The sequence below is a fragment of the Eufriesea mexicana genome, unplaced genomic scaffold, assembly GCF_001483705.2.
Source record: "Eufriesea mexicana isolate 0111107269 unplaced genomic scaffold, ASM148370v2 scaffold8569, whole genome shotgun sequence".
Lineage (NCBI taxonomy): Eukaryota > Metazoa > Arthropoda > Insecta > Hymenoptera > Apidae > Eufriesea > Eufriesea mexicana.
The window spans coordinates 145,023-164,357 of record NW_016916391.1 but is presented as its reverse complement, the minus strand read 5'-3'; the positions used below and the strand labels follow the sequence as shown (position 1 = coordinate 164,357).

At 32.9% G+C, this 19,335-nt stretch overlaps 1 protein-coding gene across 3 annotated transcripts in view; it reads left to right on the top strand.

The window, feature by feature from the left end:
• Positions 1 to 19,335, top strand: part of LOC108552941 (beta-1,4-glucuronyltransferase 1) — a 97,145-nt gene that overhangs the window by 28,338 nt on the left and 49,472 nt on the right. Inside the window, exon 1 of one of the 3 annotated variants that reach the window (XM_017907642.1) lies at positions 9,521 to 9,581. The exons of the other annotated variants lie outside the window; for them this stretch is intronic. The gene's annotated coding sequence lies outside the window, so the exon portion shown is untranslated. Of the gene's footprint in view, positions 1 to 9,520; positions 9,582 to 19,335 lie in introns of those variants that run through there. 3 annotated transcript variants of the gene reach the window in all.

Genomic DNA, 19,335 nt, shown 5'->3' with positions numbered 1-19,335 from the left:
CCGTACGAGTAATATCTGCTTCATTATACAAAATAATTAATACAGGAGTTCCACCACACGATAAGTAGCGCATTAAAATATCTGTTGTAATTCTTGGAAGATTTTCCTCTAGATACCTTTAGTCATTGCAGATCGATCCGAGTCATTAAATCGGTGGAATCACTGGATCGATTCGTAGCTTAACGATGCGTCTGAGTAATGTTAAATTCTATCGAGAAAGTTTGAAATATCAACATTTTTGACGTTTTCTTGAATTCTCGAGAAAAGGAATTCAGAGAGGAATCATAGTGATACATCTGCAGAAAAATAGATTCACAGGAGCGAAAGAGGTAAAATATAAAATATAATTATACATAACAAATATAATAACGTAATAATTACGCAGGTGAGATTATTTATATAATAATTTAATATCAATTTATAAATAAATTTGTAATGCCATTTTAAATGAAGTTTAAATCTATTCGTTATGCTACTTAATAATGTAGCAATATGAATTATGTAAACGCAGATGAAATTTCAATGAACTGTTGTAAGTGAGGAAAATATTTTAATTCAAAGTTCAACGCAGTGCTTCAAAACAAGTTAAACCAGAGATATCGTATTAATTTACGTGCGCATCTAATATTTAAAGAATTATTGAAAAATTTGGGAATTCTATTAATTCTAATTCCTGGAATTTTAATACTTCGTAATTTTATACCTGTGTATTTAATTTTGAAATTTTGAAATGATCGAATGCTATAATCTAATAATTATTAAATTTGAAAAAAGTTCGAATTTTTCGAATAAATAAATTTTCGGCCCTTTTAATTTCAACTTCACAAACTATGATTTTATATTTTGAAACTTTGCACAGACACTCTGCGTATGTCCATTATCATAATTTCTCGGAATAAAAAAATTCCAATAGACAAGTTATTATATGCTTCGTCATTTTCCTGCGTTGTACTTCGTATCTAAGGTTTCCTTCTGATCGCTAAAAAATACTAGTAAATATTTGCTCCGAGTTCTTTCCTTCGATCCAATAGGAGGGCTCGTATCAAGGTCGCCAATATGAAACGGACCTTTCGCTCTTATGATCTATAACTTCACTTCTATCCATTGCTTCTTTTTAAAAAAGATTTGCGAAGTTTTCTCGAAGTTATAAAATTATGGATTAAAATACTCTTTGGTTTCTTAATAACACGATACGTATTATATTTAAATATTTGTTTAAAAATTTGAAAATTATTCTTTAATAAATCGGTATAGAAAATTTTGATCGGTATAGTTATGGAAAGAGAGAAAGAGAGATTCAGTTATCAGAGTTATTGCAAATTACGATTCGAGTTTAACAAATATTAAAACCCGTTGAAGTGGAAGGAAAAAAAACTGTTAATTTTGCGAAATCGTTTGCACTGGTATGTATTTATCAATTGGAAAGTTAAATATGGGCTCTAATTGGAAACTCAAACATCGCGTTTAATAACACTCTCCAACAGGAATTTTAATCTGTAATATCCATTGGGTAATTCTTGTAGAGTTTATTTTCCTGGAAACGAATTTCTGTAATCGAAATTGCTCTCGGTTTTCGAAAATCGCGAGCTCTAAAAACGCACGATTTTTGGCTAAAATGAAGTATTACATGAAAAGTGAAAACGTTAGAGGATTTATTCTCATGTTAAAAATTGGGTGGAAGTTCGTTTTGTAATTACTTTGTATTAAAAAGTCAGTATTTATGTATCGAGTAACGAAACTGTTTCAAATTACAAGCGATTTAGAGAAGTTTCTTATAATTTTGTGGTTAGTACAAAAGAGTACATGAAAATATATACATGTGATGTATAATCACTCGTATTTATGTATTCAGAAATTGTTTTAAATGACAAGTGATTGAGAGGAATTTGTTATAATTTTACGATTAGTACAAAAAAGTACATGAGAATATTATATATGTGATATATATAAAATATGAAATCTACTGGACGATGATTTTGGTGCCGATTACGCGTGACTACGGCCCTGACGACGCTAGATATGCCAGTAATGGCTGCGTGGCGGCAAAATCCCGTTTACGGATTCCCGATATATATTTTACCCTCCTGTCAATATTGAATATCATCCTAATATTATTTCTGGATGGTTTCTTCTTCGAAAAAGCCTAGGGAATACGCTACTGCATAGCAAATTCGTGTCGGATAAAGACATTTTTGTAAAAACGCAAGAATATTCGTAAAAAGTACACTCGGAGGCTTATTTTTGAACTTTGATGATCAATTATAGTTATTCAGAAGCACGGATAATTATAATTATGGACACTGATAAACTCGGGATACTCTAACCTAACTTTTAAGATAAAATTGAACCTTCTAACGTTTTTAGTTTTTATATAATACTTCATTTTAGGCGAAAGTTGTGCGATTTTAGAAAAACTCACATTTTTCGGAAAATGTAGGTGATAGTGCAATCTCGATTGCAAATTTGTCTTTGGGAAAATAAACTCTACAAAATAACCTAATCGATATTACAAATTAGAAAATAAGTTAAAATTTATTGGACAGTGTAATTGGATTGGAAAATGAATCTACACACTATAATGTTCTGCAAACAGTAGAGTACATAATAGTTTGCAGTGAATATCGATAGTAGTATATATTTCCGATAGAGTATAAAAACATGCGAACTATTTAAGACTTCTAGTAACTTTTGTAATATATTCTATTTGCACTGGTATGTATTTATCAATTGGAAAGTTAAATATGGGCTCTAATTGGAAACTCAAACATCGCGTTTAATAACACTCTCCAACAGGAATTTTAATCTGTAATATCCATTGGGTAATTCTTGTAGAGTTTATTTTCCTGGAAACGAATTTCTGTAATCGAAATTGCTCTCGGTTTTCGAAAATCGCGAGCTCTAAAAACGCACGATTTTTGGCTAAAATGAAGTATTACATGAAAAGTGAAAACGTTAGAGGATTTATTCTCATGTTAAAAATTGGGTGGAAGTTCGTTTTGTAATTACTTTGTATTAAAAAGTCAGTATTTATGTATCGAGTAACGAAACTGTTTCAAATTACAAGCGATTTAGAGAAGTTTCTTATAATTTTGTGGTTAGTACAAAAGAGTACATGAAAATATATACATGTGATGTATAATCACTCGTATTTATGTATTCAGAAATTGTTTTAAATGACAAGTGATTGAGAGGAATTTGTTATAATTTTACGATTAGTACAAAAAAGTACATGAGAATATTATATATGTGATATATATAAAATATGAAATCTACTGGACGATGATTTTGGTGCCGATTACGCGTGACTACGGCCCTGACGACGCTAGATATGCCAGTAATGGCTGCGTGGCGGCAAAATCCCGTTTACGGATTCCCGATATATATTTTACCCTCCTGTCAATATTGAATATCATCCTAATATTATTTCTGGATGGTTTCTTCTTCGAAAAAGCCTAGGGAATACGCTACTGCATAGCAAATTCGTGTCGGATAAAGACATTTTTGTAAAAACGCAAGAATATTCGTAAAAAGTACACTCGGAGGCTTATTTTTGAACTTTGATGATCAATTATAGTTATTCAGAAGCACGGATAATTATAATTATGGACACTGATAAACTCGGGATACTCTAACCTAACTTTTAAGATAAAATTGAACCTTCTAACGTTTTTAGTTTTTATATAATACTTCATTTTAGGCGAAAGTTGTGCGATTTTAGAAAAACTCACATTTTTCGGAAAATGTAGGTGATAGTGCAATCTCGATTGCAAATTTGTCTTTGGGAAAATAAACTCTACAAAATAACCTAATCGATATTACAAATTAGAAAATAAGTTAAAATTTATTGGACAGTGTAATTGGATTGGAAAATGAATCTACACACTATAATGTTCTGCAAACAGTAGAGTACATAATAGTTTGCAGTGAATATCGATAGTAGTATATATTTCCGATAGAGTATAAAAACATGCGAACTATTTAAGACTTCTAGTAACTTTTGTAATATATTCTATTTATTATAATATAATTACATATTAATTACATTTAATTTTATATGTATTTCTATTAGATATTCCTATCCCATATTATACAAATATTTTATATACAATATTTTTCACATGTATATATATTTTATAAGTTATTATTTATTAAATAAAAATAATATGTGAAATTTATATGTATACACATATTATTTTTGTTTAATAAATTTTACATGTAACTATTTTTAAATTCCATCTTATTCTTTATTACTAAAATTTGTCACTGCAATTATAGTATTTTATTAATATACTTTTATATACTTAATATCCCCATGGGAACTATTAATTCCTCGATTTCATATTAATACAAGAATCTTCTGCAATCATACCTGTATACCTGCAAAAATTGCCATCGAACATAGTAAATGAACCTATCTAGGAATATGTCAATCATAAACTGTGACGAAAAAAATGAGAAAATCATTGTCATTCTACTAATTAATTCTTCTAAGGACGCGTCACACTTGTACCACGTACCATATACCACATATGTGCTTACATACATCACACGTGAGGCTTTTAACACCGCACGCGTGTGAAAAGCGAATGATGCACGTGAAAGCGAAACAAGTCAATTCGTTTCCACTCGTCTTGTTTACAACCACTTGGTAATGACTACTCTCTATTCCGATAATAAATTACCCATGATTCATTGTGCAATGAATCTTCTCGTTAAACGGACGTCTCGGCTGGACAAAACACTGGAATGCGTTTTGCGTCACTCGTTTCATTACCCAACGAGGCACCCCCGATTCCTCGATAAAAGCCGATGATTCGGTTGAACGACAGCATTTTTCCATCACGGGTTTGGCATTGACACGCATCGAGAAATTGTGCTACACGGACTTTATGACCCTTCCAAGAGTTTTATATCGACCCGATGGAAAATAATGATTAATCGTAATGCACGACGTGTACATATTGTATTTTTTCACCCGTTTGCCGTGTCCATCTTGATATTTACTCAGCCCCGTAAAATCGAGGCACGAGATAAACCTGAGACATTATTAAAACCTTCGAAAATTATTACCCCATTTAAAACCGATAGCATTTATACCGTACAGAAATATTTTATGAATTACGAAAAATTTTACGAATCGTGTCGTATTACTTTCATACAAATTTTATAATAACAGTATACCGGGTTTAAATTATATGCGAAGTATAGACTGATGCATGATTCCTGACTTCTTTTCGCGCGATCGGTATTTTGAATATTTTTTAAACATATATAATTTGCGAAATTAGTACAATATTTTATAGTTCAATATTAGTTCAGTACTTTTATCTGGTACGGTGTAGTAGATTTTAAAATATATTTCTACGCAAATATACACGTCACTAGAGTTCTTTTTCTAATTTACACTGGTTAGGTGTTCGTATGATGTATTTTTGGCACTGTTGCGTTAAGAAAAAAGTAAACAAGGGTAAAAGAAGCTTGGAAATGTATATTTGTTAGTTACTTCATCCTAGAGATCCCTAGTCAGCATCATAGAGGGCGCCACATTAAGGGATGCGTTCATAGGAAGCAGTTAGTTAGGACTTTCGAGAATTGTGTTTTCGATGTGCATCCCTCTGGTGGCGAATGTAGGAAGTTCACGACGAACTAAATTTCACAGGCACATTATTAGTTCCGCGATTATATCATTGTTACTTGGTTCAGTGCAATCCAGAAATGTTTCCAGAAGTCAGATTTAGACATCGGAGTTGCTTCCTATCCAATTCATTCCCAATTTTGTCTCCGACTTGTCTTTGAGATCAGGATACAGAAATGTCAAATAACTAGATCTTTACATAACTGGTTTTTCGATTATTTTTGTGCTAGCTAACCGATTTTTGGCTCAGGTGGAAGTCACAGAAAATGTTATATAGTTGCAGAAAATTTAATAAACTATAGAAAATAGGACGACATAGTCCCTTCGACTTAATTAATTACAATAACGTAAATAATATAAACAAATTTTTAATATATAAAAATAAGCAATAATTATTCCTCGTAAAATTATTTATTTGCTTGTGAATAATTATAACGATTAAAACAGGCAATACAAGGTTTAAAAATTTATTTTTTCGCGTGTTGTATTAAAAAGATTAAAATTGATTAATATAATTAGTCTGATACCCCTAATTAGAATATAGTTAAGTACACAAATGCTTGTAATACGTGCAAATAATTTCCGTAAATTTCTGCCGTTTATTTTTCACCATCACTTATCGTAAATACGAGCTAATTAATTAATAGCTAGTTAATTATTGGTTCAATAATCACTCGAATTAATTATCACGGTTCACGTGACATCAGCATACTATTCCTTCTCACATTGACGGAAATTTTATGTAATTTAAATTTATTAAATTGCTTTTAAATTTTCCGTACTTCAGATTGCACGTTTAATTTGCTTTTAAAAAATATAATTTACATACGCCAAGCCCAACGAAGCGAAGATGCCTCTTACCAGTTTAACGTTATACTTTTTACCAGCTGAACATCATGGGACCAGGTCGGCAAACGCAGGTAGCTGACAAAATTGCTCATGCAGACTCTGTTTAAATTGCCCCATGACCGCCGGACTACGTGCGTAACTCGCGTTGTTTGCCCATTAGCGTCGATCATTTCAAGTATGTGCATCATCTATGTCACGTATGCTCCGTAGATCCATCCTACCTTTCAATCGGACCACTCGCTGCTCCGCTTTACGTCCATGAACTCGATTCGACTGCTCTCGTCCCTCGAACCATGCTCGAATGATGTAATATGCCTCAACCACGTGCACGACTATTTTTCAGCTCAAGGAATCCATGGATTCCCATAGAACAACCTTCTCGAGCACATACTTCGCTTCCTTTTAACTCCGGCTGTTTAACGATCACGGCTACCTTGGAATTAGGTTAGTTTAGATTCCACGAACGGACGGTAGTGTGTTTCGTTTCTATCGCGCTTAAAAGTGGTTTACCGTGATATTTTCGGACTCACGAATCATCGAATTATTTTCCAGCTCGAGGAACACGTGATCTTTCGCAGCGGAGATTTCGTGTACTCATACGCAGAGGTATTCTGTGTCAGTACAGTTGGAAAGTGACGAGGAAAAAGATTAGAACTGAAAATTAGGGAATAACGACGTATTTTTGCAATAAATATGTCATTTGTTAGTCGAAAGAACTATTAATTAAGAAATAAGAAGTTTCGGTATTATATTGGGGATTTTCCGTTGAACTCACTAGCGCCACCACGACCCGTATCTCCAGTAAACGTACCGTATCATATATACTGCTGAATTATTTTTTAAGCCTTACTGGTATAATTAAGGGATTTTCTCTTTATTATATATTGTTCTGAATATTTCAGTTGAATGTAGCGAATTTAAGTGTTCGAATGCTTTGATATATAAATTTATGTATCATATATTATAGCTACTTGACAAGACAGTCCAGTGGAGTTAGGTTAGTGTCTAAATTAATAAATAATAATGTATTCTTTTTCTCCTTGTATAAATAGTCTCCTTATATGAGTAGGAACAGTGACAGCAATGATATTTTTGGATATGGAAAATTATTGGGTATAAGTGTTGTAGTAAAATCGAGAGGAAAGAGAAGAAATAGGAAGAAAGTTTTAATGGAGTCATTAGTAAAATTACGTAAGAAGGTCGTGTCTTAGATATGAGGAAAATAGAGGTTAGGTCAGAGGATTCATTTGTATGAAAGGGATAGTTAGACGAGGACTTTCGGGAATTCCCCTGGTGTGAATCTCTCTGGTGGTGAATGTAGGAAGGTCGACACGATGCTTCTGTTCAATAGTTTGAGGTTAGGATCTGAAGTCCTGGCATTATGAGCTCGCATGGAATGAGGATAGTGGCTCATTTCGAGGAGAAACTTGTGTTTTAGTGCACACGTTGATTTATGGAATATTTTGAATAGGAAATATTTCTCAATTTGAGGTTAGGTTCCGTAATACTTCTTAAAAACTGAACTACTTATTTTTCGCTGTAAACTGATGCTGACTCTCAGTTTTATATACCTCATCTATTATTTTATTATTCATACAGTGTTACCGTTTTATTTGTTTCTTCGCTACCGATTGATATCTCTCTTTCTAATTTATGACGCACCTGGTGCGTCATTGTCTGCATTAGATATCAACTATACGACACGCATGATGTATTACCGACCTTGAATGTATTAAAATGATTTGGAAAACCTTGTTTTGCTATTTCTAGAACACATTTTTTTATTGTACTACGATTCTCTAATCTTTTTGAAATATTTACTTCATTCTGTACAATTATAATGTCAAAGTACTGTCAAATATACTGTCAAAATATCAAAATTTATATTGTCAAAGAAACTATACAGTGTCAAATAAATCAGTCACTTTCTTTTGGCACTGTCCTATAATTTAAGGTGTATAGGATGTTATAACAATTGATTAAATATAAAATTTAAAAATATTTTCCCAATAAAAAAAAATTAATCTTTGAATTTTTTTCGAAACTGTACTTTGCGATGAATTTTATATTGGTTGGCTCTAAATTTCTTAAACTATATATCCGACTTATTTCATATTTAGGAAGAATATTCTGCATAAAGTATCTTAAAATACAACATAGGTTCCTTCTCTATTATCAAAAATATTTGTTCATATTTAAAGTAAATTTCTTTTTTAAAAAAAGCGATGAAATTACTAAAACAAAATCCTACACTACATCCTAGATAATACCTCCGAGTTTAAAAATAAAAAAGAAGGTATTTACCTCGAATGCTTCAGCTCTTATCGACAATAGCGTGCAGCTAAACTACGAGTGCTTCAGAAATACCGAATATCATCTCCATTTCGAAATATTTTTTCCTAAAAAAATTCAGCGGTGTAGTCAAGAGACACGTCAATTGGTGGAAAAAATACCGGAATTTTTGTCCCACTGATTACCCGCGAAAAAAATTCCCAAACATTACCTGCCCTCAGAGCCGTCTAATCTAATCCACTCCCTCGATATCAACTTTCGCGGAAGAGTATCATCGGTACCTACCTCGCCACTCAGCGCGTGATTACGAGATGAGAAAATACACACATGCAAGTAATACCAAACGAAACTGATTCGTCCCCCAGTCAGCCGCTGAGGACGCACCTGGTGCGTGACACTTCGCAGAAGGATGCCCGCGTTGCGAAGACTCGGCTCGGAAATTCGAAAGGAGCCGAGCACCTAATCTGACCATCGCGTCAACTAGTAAAACGGCTTCTGCCACTAGAGGATTCTGACGTAACGCGTTGCACAATACACCGAGTCATCGACGTTCCGAAACTCACGTATCGACCTTTTTATTTCTCAGGCAACCGTGAGTTCTCCCTCCCCCGGTGTCGTAATAATGCGATAATGAAAATGTATCCTTGAGAACGATGCCTCGGTGTGTCTTGCTCTAGTCCTCCTTGTGCTCACGGAACGACGGCCACGTCGAGCTGAGAATCTTTCGTGTCAAGGTACCCGGGGAGCGCCAGGTACAGTGACGCTTTTCACGCACGCTTCTTCCGGCAAGGCGAGAAAAGACGCGGTGAGTTCGTTAATTTGCCTGATACACCAACTGACAGAGATTTACCGCTGGATCACGCGGATTGTTTGCCAGGGTTCCAATTTATCGTTCGAGAGCCGTTCGATGTGCGTTGGAACTTGTTGCTTGTTAGGTCTAGGCTAGGACTTGTTGCTATTTCGGCTACCTCGATTGCGATACCGAATGACCCGTGACACTCCGTGTATCGTTGCAGATGACACGTGTTTCGTGGTGAATTGGTACTGTCCTTTTAATCATGCTTGGCAACTGTTAGGTGAGCCGTGTTAAACTGGGGTCAGGGCTTTCTGGTGTTTAGAGCTCTTTGTTCTGCGTGATCTGTAATTCTGTGACCTCGTGTGTCGTTGTGAATCATTTGTGTCATTACGACTTGCTCTTAGGTTAACAGTGTTTAGAGTAGACTTTACATTGGGGAACTCATCGAGATCGATGATTTGAAAGGATTTACTTGGCATGGACCCTGCTCCTAACGTGTACCTTCCTTGTCTGGTAAGAGTGCTATAGTCTTGTGCGTAATGGGGTAAATGGTTGTCAGAATTTCAATATCTTGTCATGCGATAATTGTCAAATGATAAATAATTAGAGAACTATGGAAACGTGTAATTATAATATATGAAATTCATAACTGTAGGATTTTTGGCTATATTAATCCCATGCAGACAGATCTGCGCGTCTAGCAAACAATAACTCTCTTTTTGTAACAAAACAGGTTTTATTTAATTAAAATATTACACTAAGAATCTCACACGTCTCGACTCAAATCTCTTTTCACACTCTTCTCAATTCTCCACTCGATTCTCAACTCTATTGCAGTCTATTCTCAACTCTCTTCTGACACTCTCGCGCTCTTGCATCCTTACTTAAAGCCAAATCTATCTCTCTTCATATACATGCTTTCCTTCTTAATCATACACAGACATCCCGACAAAGGATTTCGCGCTATCGTTTGTTCCTTCGCGTTGGGCCCAATGCCGCCATTCGCTATCCATCGCTTTTCGAGAAGCCGCCCAAACGTTTCCATGCACTCCCTTAGAAGTTGGACCGCACACTCATTCGCCTCGCTACCAATCTTAACCCTTTGCACTCGAGAGGTGACCATCAGTCACCATTTCATAAAATTTGGAAGATCGATATTAATTAATATATCAAATTTAATGCAATGTAATAGTGTGCGAGGTATCGAAATCAAATAATTCTAAAATTCTATTATTATACAATTCTTTACTTACTGCTCAAAAAAGTATCGTCTATTTTTTAGTGGAGAATTTTTGATTTTCTACTCTTTTCTAGCTAAAAATCGTCGAGTGCAAAGGGTTAATACATTGTTAGTATCGTTCACCGCTCACCATCCTACATAACTATAATTATTACATTTGAATCTGGATCACTCGAATCAAGAAAAGAGATAAAATCTTCGATTTATCAAAAATTTGGAATAGGATTTAGGATATATTTAATTAGGAATAGATTTAATCAATGAAAATTCGACGCACAGAGGCTTTGCAGGGAAACTAATTAGGATGTCTCGAATATCATTTTGAACGATATTTTTCTATTAATTCTTATAAATTTCTAAAATATCCTATGATACGTCGGAGATAGTACCTTTCGATTTAAGAATAAAATAAAAATCGGTTCGGTTCTTGTCAGCAATGGCGGCCATATGGGAAACAAGCGGTTAGAAACTAACGAATATCTCCGTCATATCGCGATTTTTTCTAGGGAAAAAATTCAACGATAAACTCAAGGCACACACCAATTTGTGGAAAAAATATCAGATTGTTTCTCTCGGTAATTACCCATGAAAAAAATTCTTAAATACTGCCTGGTTTCAGAGAGCGTCGAGGCAGCCTACCCTTTCAGAGCCAAGATTAACTCGCTGCTACCTTTATTCCAAAGAGTCAAATTATTCGACATAATTAATAGAAATTCTTTAACAAAAGCATGCATTTCCGACCATGTTTATGAAAGATAATTAATCGCAATTTCCGGCGGCCTGGGACCAATTATAAACATTGAACAGCCTATTTATTATGCTTGTAATTACCGGCGATCGATACCAATTATATTTGCCAGAAAGAAAACTTTGCCGTAATTTTTATCGCGTGCACGAGCTATTATTATCCCGCACGAACACGTACATCACATTTTTATATCTATTTTCCAGCGAAAATTGTACGAGCGACTTCCTATAGTTAGACGTATTTCAGCATCGATAAAATATTCGAGCAGCTCTTTCAAATTTTACCTCGTAGAGTAATTCAATGAAAAATAAAATCGTTGGTTATTATTTTACCTTAATCCGTACCTTATGCTTAAGAAAATTACAAAATTATCACCCACGAACTATGGGCACACTGCCAAAAATTAACCGAACCACGTGATCTTGTGTGCTATCTTTTTTCTCGATTTGCGTTTTGTTTGGACATCACGGTTTATTATTCGAAATTTAATTTTTTAATATAAAGTATGTATTTAATTTCTGGTTTTAATTAGTATCGTTATTTCTGTATTAAAATATCGAAAACAAAACCCATGCTACATTTTAAAGTACCCTATGTTCGAATATTTCTTTCGAATTTGAAATAAATTAGTCATATAGTCCCAAAGATTGATATTCTTTTTCCTATTGTCAAAGTATAATTCAATTTTTCACTTCAAACCACAAAATAATGGAAGAAAGAAAGAAAAGATTAATTTTTTTACTCTACTATATCCTAGTATAGTTATTCCATTCCCATAATCTAGATATCACAGAAAATATACAAATGTTCATATACAAAATTTTATATCCTCTTGTTTTTATTATGGTATTTTTATATATATATGACAAAAATTTTGTTATCTCGTGATACCGAATTATCTGTAATTTAAATTACGCGGTTTTTAATCTCAACCTGTTTATTATTATATTCACAGAAAATATACAAATGTTTATATACAAAATTTTACATCCTTCTGCTTTTATTGTAGTATTTTTATTGATATTTGATAACGCATAATATAGTAAAAATCAATAATATATAACAAAAATCTTTTTATCTCGTGATACCGAATTATCTGTAATTTAAATTACACGATTTTTAATCTCAGCCTGTTTATCACTATATTCTGGTGGATTTGGGAATCCTTTAGAGTACAGCAACAGGTGATGAATTTCGTGGAAGTTGCAGCTAGGATAACCGAGAACTTCGGAAGATCACTTCTGACAGGCTAAGTCTAAAATTCCTGCCAGGGATTTACATAACTGTCGTACTATAATCCAACGATATTACACGAAACAGGGCGTAAGAAGTATTTAGTAATTATTCGACAAATTTGCACGATTTTAAACGACGATTTTCATTCGCCTCGATTTCTTCGCCAGGCGAGTCGAGATATTCGTAAACTAGCAAACAGAAACTTTCTATAATACCTTGAAAACTCGAATGCGGAGAGTTTACTAAATCTTGCCTGTTCACATTAGGTGTTGAATATAATTTATATCCCATTTCAAATTCAAATCCGAGTTTTCCCGTGGCGTTAATGGATCCAGCGCCGAGTTCACCGACTCCGTGCAAATATAATTTCTGAATTTCGTTTGAAATTAAATAGTCGACAAACAACGACTGCCAATTTGTTATTATCACTATCAGCGTGCAAGCGATGTTCCTGATGCAACACGTTCGTTGCTTGTATATCGAATTTTAATTGATACGTGCCCTTGCAACGTGATTGTGATACCTAGACGCTAGAACGTGAGATTTAAATTAAGAATTGGGAAATTCGATGAGAAACATCTCCAGTAAAGAATAACCACGATCTGAGAGACTATGGAGGGATAAATTTTGGAAAAATTTGGGATAATTAGTTGTGAATTATTTAATATAAATTATAGAAATTAATCATGAATGATGACCATGAAAGACCAGCAATATTTCTGTTCTTTTCTGGATTCCACTGATCTAAATTTATCAAAAATCAATTGACAACTGACCTAGGCAATCTTCTCAAAGATGAATATTAAGATTCACCTAAGTAGCTTCTGCAAAGACTAATCTAGGATTTACACGAGTAAATTTGCCTTGGTTGATCTGTTAATCATGAATGACCAGTAATATTTCTGTTCTTTTCTGGATTCCACTGATCTAAATTTATCAAAAATCAATTGAGAACTGACCTAGGCAATCTTCCCAAAGATCAATCCTAGGACTCACCTAAGTAGCTTCTGCAAAGACTAATCTAGGATTTACATGGGTAAACTTGCCAGAGATCAATTTATGACCCACTTAGGTAAATCCACGAGAGACTAGCCTAGCAGTCACTTAGATAAACTCGTTATAAATCAACCTAACGGTTAATAATTGTCAACCAGTGATGTAACATTTCTATGTTCCTTCTGGATTTCACTCACCTAGGTACGTTTACTAGAAACCAATTTAGAACTGACCTAGGAATAGCTACCACAGATCAATCTGAGTTCCAGATAACTAATTAGAATTACCAAAAGCCAATCTTGAACTCGTCTAACGAAATTTGCCTAAGATTAACACAAAATTCACCTAAATAAATTTATTACAGATCAACCTAATCTTCAGAAATGGTCTATCAGTGATATAATATTTCTGCTGCCTTTTGGATTTTATTTGCTTAGGTAAATGCGTCAAAGATTAATACAGAATACACCTAAGTAAACTTATCAAAGACTTATTTAGGTAAATTTAGATTAACATAGAATTCGTTTACATAAATTTACTATAGATCGATCTAATTTTTAATAATGGTCTATTAGTGATATAATATTTCTGCTGCCTTTTGGGTTTCATTTATCTAGGAAAATAAACTAAAAATTAATCCAGGACACGTCTAAGTAGACTTATCAAAGACTCGTTTAGGTGAATTTAGATTAATCTAGAATTCGTTTACATAAATTTATTATAGATCAACCTAATCTTCAGTAATGGTCTATTAGTGATATAATATTTCTGCTGCCTTTTGGATTTTATTTGCCTAGGTAAATGAACCTAGTCTAATCCAGGACACGCTTAAATAGACTTATCAAAGACTGATTTAGGTAAATTTAAGTTAATATAGAATCCACTTAAATAAATTCATTATAAATTAATTTAATCCTCGATAATGGTCAATCAGTGATATAATATTTCTGCTGCCTTTTGGATTTTATTTGCCTAGGTAAATGCGTCAAAGATTAATCCATGATACACCTAAGTAAACTTATCAGAAACTTATTTAGGTAAATTTAGATTAACATAGAATTCGTTTACATAAATTTACTATAGATCAATATAATTCTCAATAATGTTCTATCAGTGATATAATATTTTTGCTGCCTTTTGGATTTTATTTGCCTAGATAAATGCGTCAAAGATTAATCCATGATACACCTAAGTAAACATATCAAAAACTTATTTAGGTAAATTTAGATTAACATAGAATTCATTTACATAAATTTACTATAGATCAATCTAATTCTCAATAATGTTCTATCAGTGGCATAATATTTTTGTTGCCTTTTGAATTTCATTTATCTAGGCAAATAAACCAAAGATTAATCTAGGACACGCCTAAGTAGACTTATCAAAGACTCACTTAGATAAATTTATTAGAGATCAGTTTATAACTCACATAGGCAAACTCACAATTTAACATTCACACAGATAGACTTACCAAAGACCAATCTAGGATTCACCTAAATAAATTCATATAATATATAATAATATAATATAATACATAATACAGTATAGATTAACATAAAATAATAATAAAATTCAGAAAATAATATAAAATATTGTTATATCATATTATTAATTATTTATTTAATAGTTTATGCATACTATGTTAAACGTATCTTTTGCTCCTTACTTTTAATCATATTATATTATATATGTGTTAAAAGAATTATTATAAAAATATAATTTTCTTTTGTGAGAACCAAAATGCTACTAAAATTTTACAGAGAATGTTTAGGTGTCTTTAAATACAAATTTATGGTATTGGATAGGTCGAGATGTGAAATAAAATATTGGCAACGCAATTGCGTATAGTACGTATACTGTATAGCTGCATTATGCGATTTCTTGACAGAGTTGGGTATAGCGAGAGGGTTAAGAACACGACCATCTGTTTCCTATCGATCGGGAAGCGGATTTTCTGGCTCACGAAGGGATTCTAGAAGAATCTACGAAATTAATTTTTTTTCTTCATCAGTATTTCTTCCCATGACTTATGCTCGTTTTATTCATACTTCCTTTTTTGCTTAACAATTTTTATCAATTAATATTCTTTTCGCTCCTTTCGATTCTTGTTTTTCTCTTAAAGAAATTTTTATTGGAAAATTTTCTTATTTCTTATTATTAATTTTATTTCATTTTATTTTATTATTAATTTTTTAGTACAAAAGAAATCTTTATTTTCTTTTTGAATATAGGAAGTTCCCTTAACTTTCCCACGATTTTCGATTTCATTCTCGAAAAAATCGTTCTTATTTTATATTTTATATATTTTATTATATATTTTATCGTTCCATTATTTTCTTTTCTCAAAAATGAGTAAAAAGATGCTTCATTAATTTATTTAAAAAATTTCTTTCTCTACCTTCATGCCTCCATTATATGAGCTGTTCACTGCACAAATCGATTAACTCCACTTTTTGAAAAATCTTAAATATAAAAAGTTATGATTATACCAAGTGCTTTGACATTTAAATTTAAGATTTTTCAAAAAATGAAGTTAATCAATTTGTGCATTAACGGCTCATATCTAATTTCACAGGCTTTACGTGTACAAAAAGAAATACAAAAAAAAAAGAAATTTCTCTCCAGTCGAAAAATTTACATTTCTCAAAATATTTTCGATCCACGGTCATTCAATTAACCCACCAAAAAAAAAAAAATTCCATACCCGAAGTTCCTATATTTCTCAAGTTTCAGCACGTTTCCTCATCGCTGTACTATTGTATTCCGTCACCGTACCATTACACTGTCGGCAAACAGTCTATTCATAGCAATTAGCATTTCCCATCAGAATAAAAGCCCGAGTTTAACCTTCTTCCTCCTCTTTCTCCCGAGGCTAAAGCTGAACTCCGCTCGCGGTGAATTAATTGCTCGGAAGTATCAATAACCGATCACCTGCGTAAAGTCCAAAGTCGGCCATGTTGAAAACAAACCCGCGGTTGCTAAGAACCCGAAGCCTTGGTCGATTTTTCAAATTTGCCGCGGAAAAAACACGTGTTCGCAGTTTTTATCCGATGCGAGCAGCACGGTAATTTCTTGGCCGTTGCCTCGATAATGAGTCGCTGAGTCACTCATTTAGCGCTAGCCTCGTCCTCGACTCGACTGTTCGATTTTTGTTCAGTACTCAAGAACGCGCCAGAATAATTGTGTAAATTAAACGGATTTTTTCTAGGCTACAGCGGCCTGGGAAACCGTCGATGAAGTGTATCTTACGGAACAAGGATATTTCATCGACTTGGTTTCATTGCTATTCTAATCGCGATAAAATTGTTTCGGGATTGATGCCAAAATTAGTTTCAGAATTTCTTTTACTTCGATTTCGTTTCAGTGGTATTTCCTTTAATCATTTTCTTTAATTCATTTTTACTTTTGAAAGGGGGTATTATTATAATCCGGATTCAAAAAATCGATTTTTTTTTTGTAGTTTATCAAAGTATATGCTTTCGAAAATGTTTGTGTAAAAGGATTTTTTCGAATTCGTAAAATTAACAAAGTTATAGATGTTTAAAGTGCGGATTATAGGTATGGTATAATAGGTAAGGAAAACTTCAAACGCGTTTTTCTCGAAACCGTATTTTTCGTATTGATTGATGGGATATCTCGCGTTTTGGTTAACCGATTGACTCGAAATTTGGAGGAAACCTTCACCGGATGTGTCTTTATCACGTGAACCACGGATTTCGAAATCGGATGCATTTTTCTATTTTTGTTTACCACCCAAAGGACAAAATGGACGAGGAAAATCGATATTTAAGTTTTTAAATGCTGCCATTTTTTTAATTTTCAAAATTTCGCTGGTTTGGTGGCTCATGATGTAGCCGTATTTATACTAATTAAGATGCTTTTTAGTTTTTTCGTTTCGGATAATCAGGTGGTCCGGAATCGTGTCAGCCATTCGAGTCCGTTCTTAAAAATACTAATTTCCCCAATTTTCAATAATTTCGTTTAAAGAAAATTGGAAATATTCTTTAAGTATAAATAAATCCGAGTGCGAAAACTGTATATCAAAACGTATCATGGTTTCCATATAAAAAAATCGCAAAGAAGTCGATTTTTATTGGCCAGATTACAGGAATATCCCTTTAATTTCATTTTAACAATATTTCTCCATTTTTTAATTTACTATCTTGTTATTATGTTCAGTATTTAGTATTTAGTATTTTTTAACTCTGTTTGAATAAATAGCAGTAATTTTCCTCGTTTCCTAACCTCCATAGATAGACGTAGTTACGAGTCCAGATGTCGCTGCTGTGTTAATTACACGTTCAGTTCATTTATTCATTTCCTATTGTGTTCTATCGGAAACCACGTTTTTTAATTAATATAAAATATAATTATATCCTGTCATCTTGAATCATATTACTAATAATATCAATAGATCAACGAAACATAATATAATAACAACAAAATGATTATTAGATGTTAATTTATGGAATGTCACGGTAGATGACTGTCGAGCAATTATCGTAATCTTGTTCGAATAAATAAGCAGTTTGTAAAGGGTTTGCATGTTCCTCTTTATCTAACCAGTGTCTAGACTATTTTCGATTATCATAGAGGATTCGCTTTTCATCAGACATGGGATCGTCTATCTGTAGGAAGCAGAGATGGCTATCTCCACTTGTCTGGACTCCTGTATATTGCTTAGGGCACGTGGAACTCATTTGTCCACTGCCTTTACTCTTCCTATTCGAACTGGGCAACGAATAACGATAGAATAATTCACCTTCGTTGGCAACGATATTTATCTTGCTGTCGTAAATTATCTTCAGTAATATTTCGTAACACCATGTCGACGGTGGCATTTTCCAACGTCCTTGTTATCATCAGAATCATGGAGTTTCATTGGAGCAACCTTGGACTGTATTGGAATAAACTTCTTTAAATGCTAATTTATGTTCTTGGAAAATTTTCCTGGCATTTGGGAAAATTTTGGCATATATGGGAAAATGATAAAAATATCCTAATTAATCACGGCGACTGGATTTCTGGTATTTTTATCGTAAATGGAATTTTGTTATTCTGGGATTTTCGTTGTTTTCGAGTTATGTAATTATTGTGTTATGATCTAATCATATACATTACAGTAGTTACAGTAGTTATTATTATTGCAGTGATTGTGTACTATACTAACACTGATTATATCGAATATATAAATTATTGTATGAACTGTAATAAATTAATAATAATAAATAATGAATTAATTAAATACTAATGATATAAATTATAACAGTATACGTAATATATGATATTCAATATATATATATACTAATGCTAATATTAATACAGGATTTTTTTTATCGCAATTCCTTTGTTACATAATCGACGACAGTCAATGATAATAAAATTTAATTGGCTTGTCAAACTCTGGAGGAAGAGATCATATTCAGTAACCTAACAATTCACCTTGGCGGAATTTAAATTTCATGATTGACCCTGATTAGCTATAGCCATTGCATTAGCCAGGATGTGGAGAGTATATATATATACATTCAAAAATGACTGTT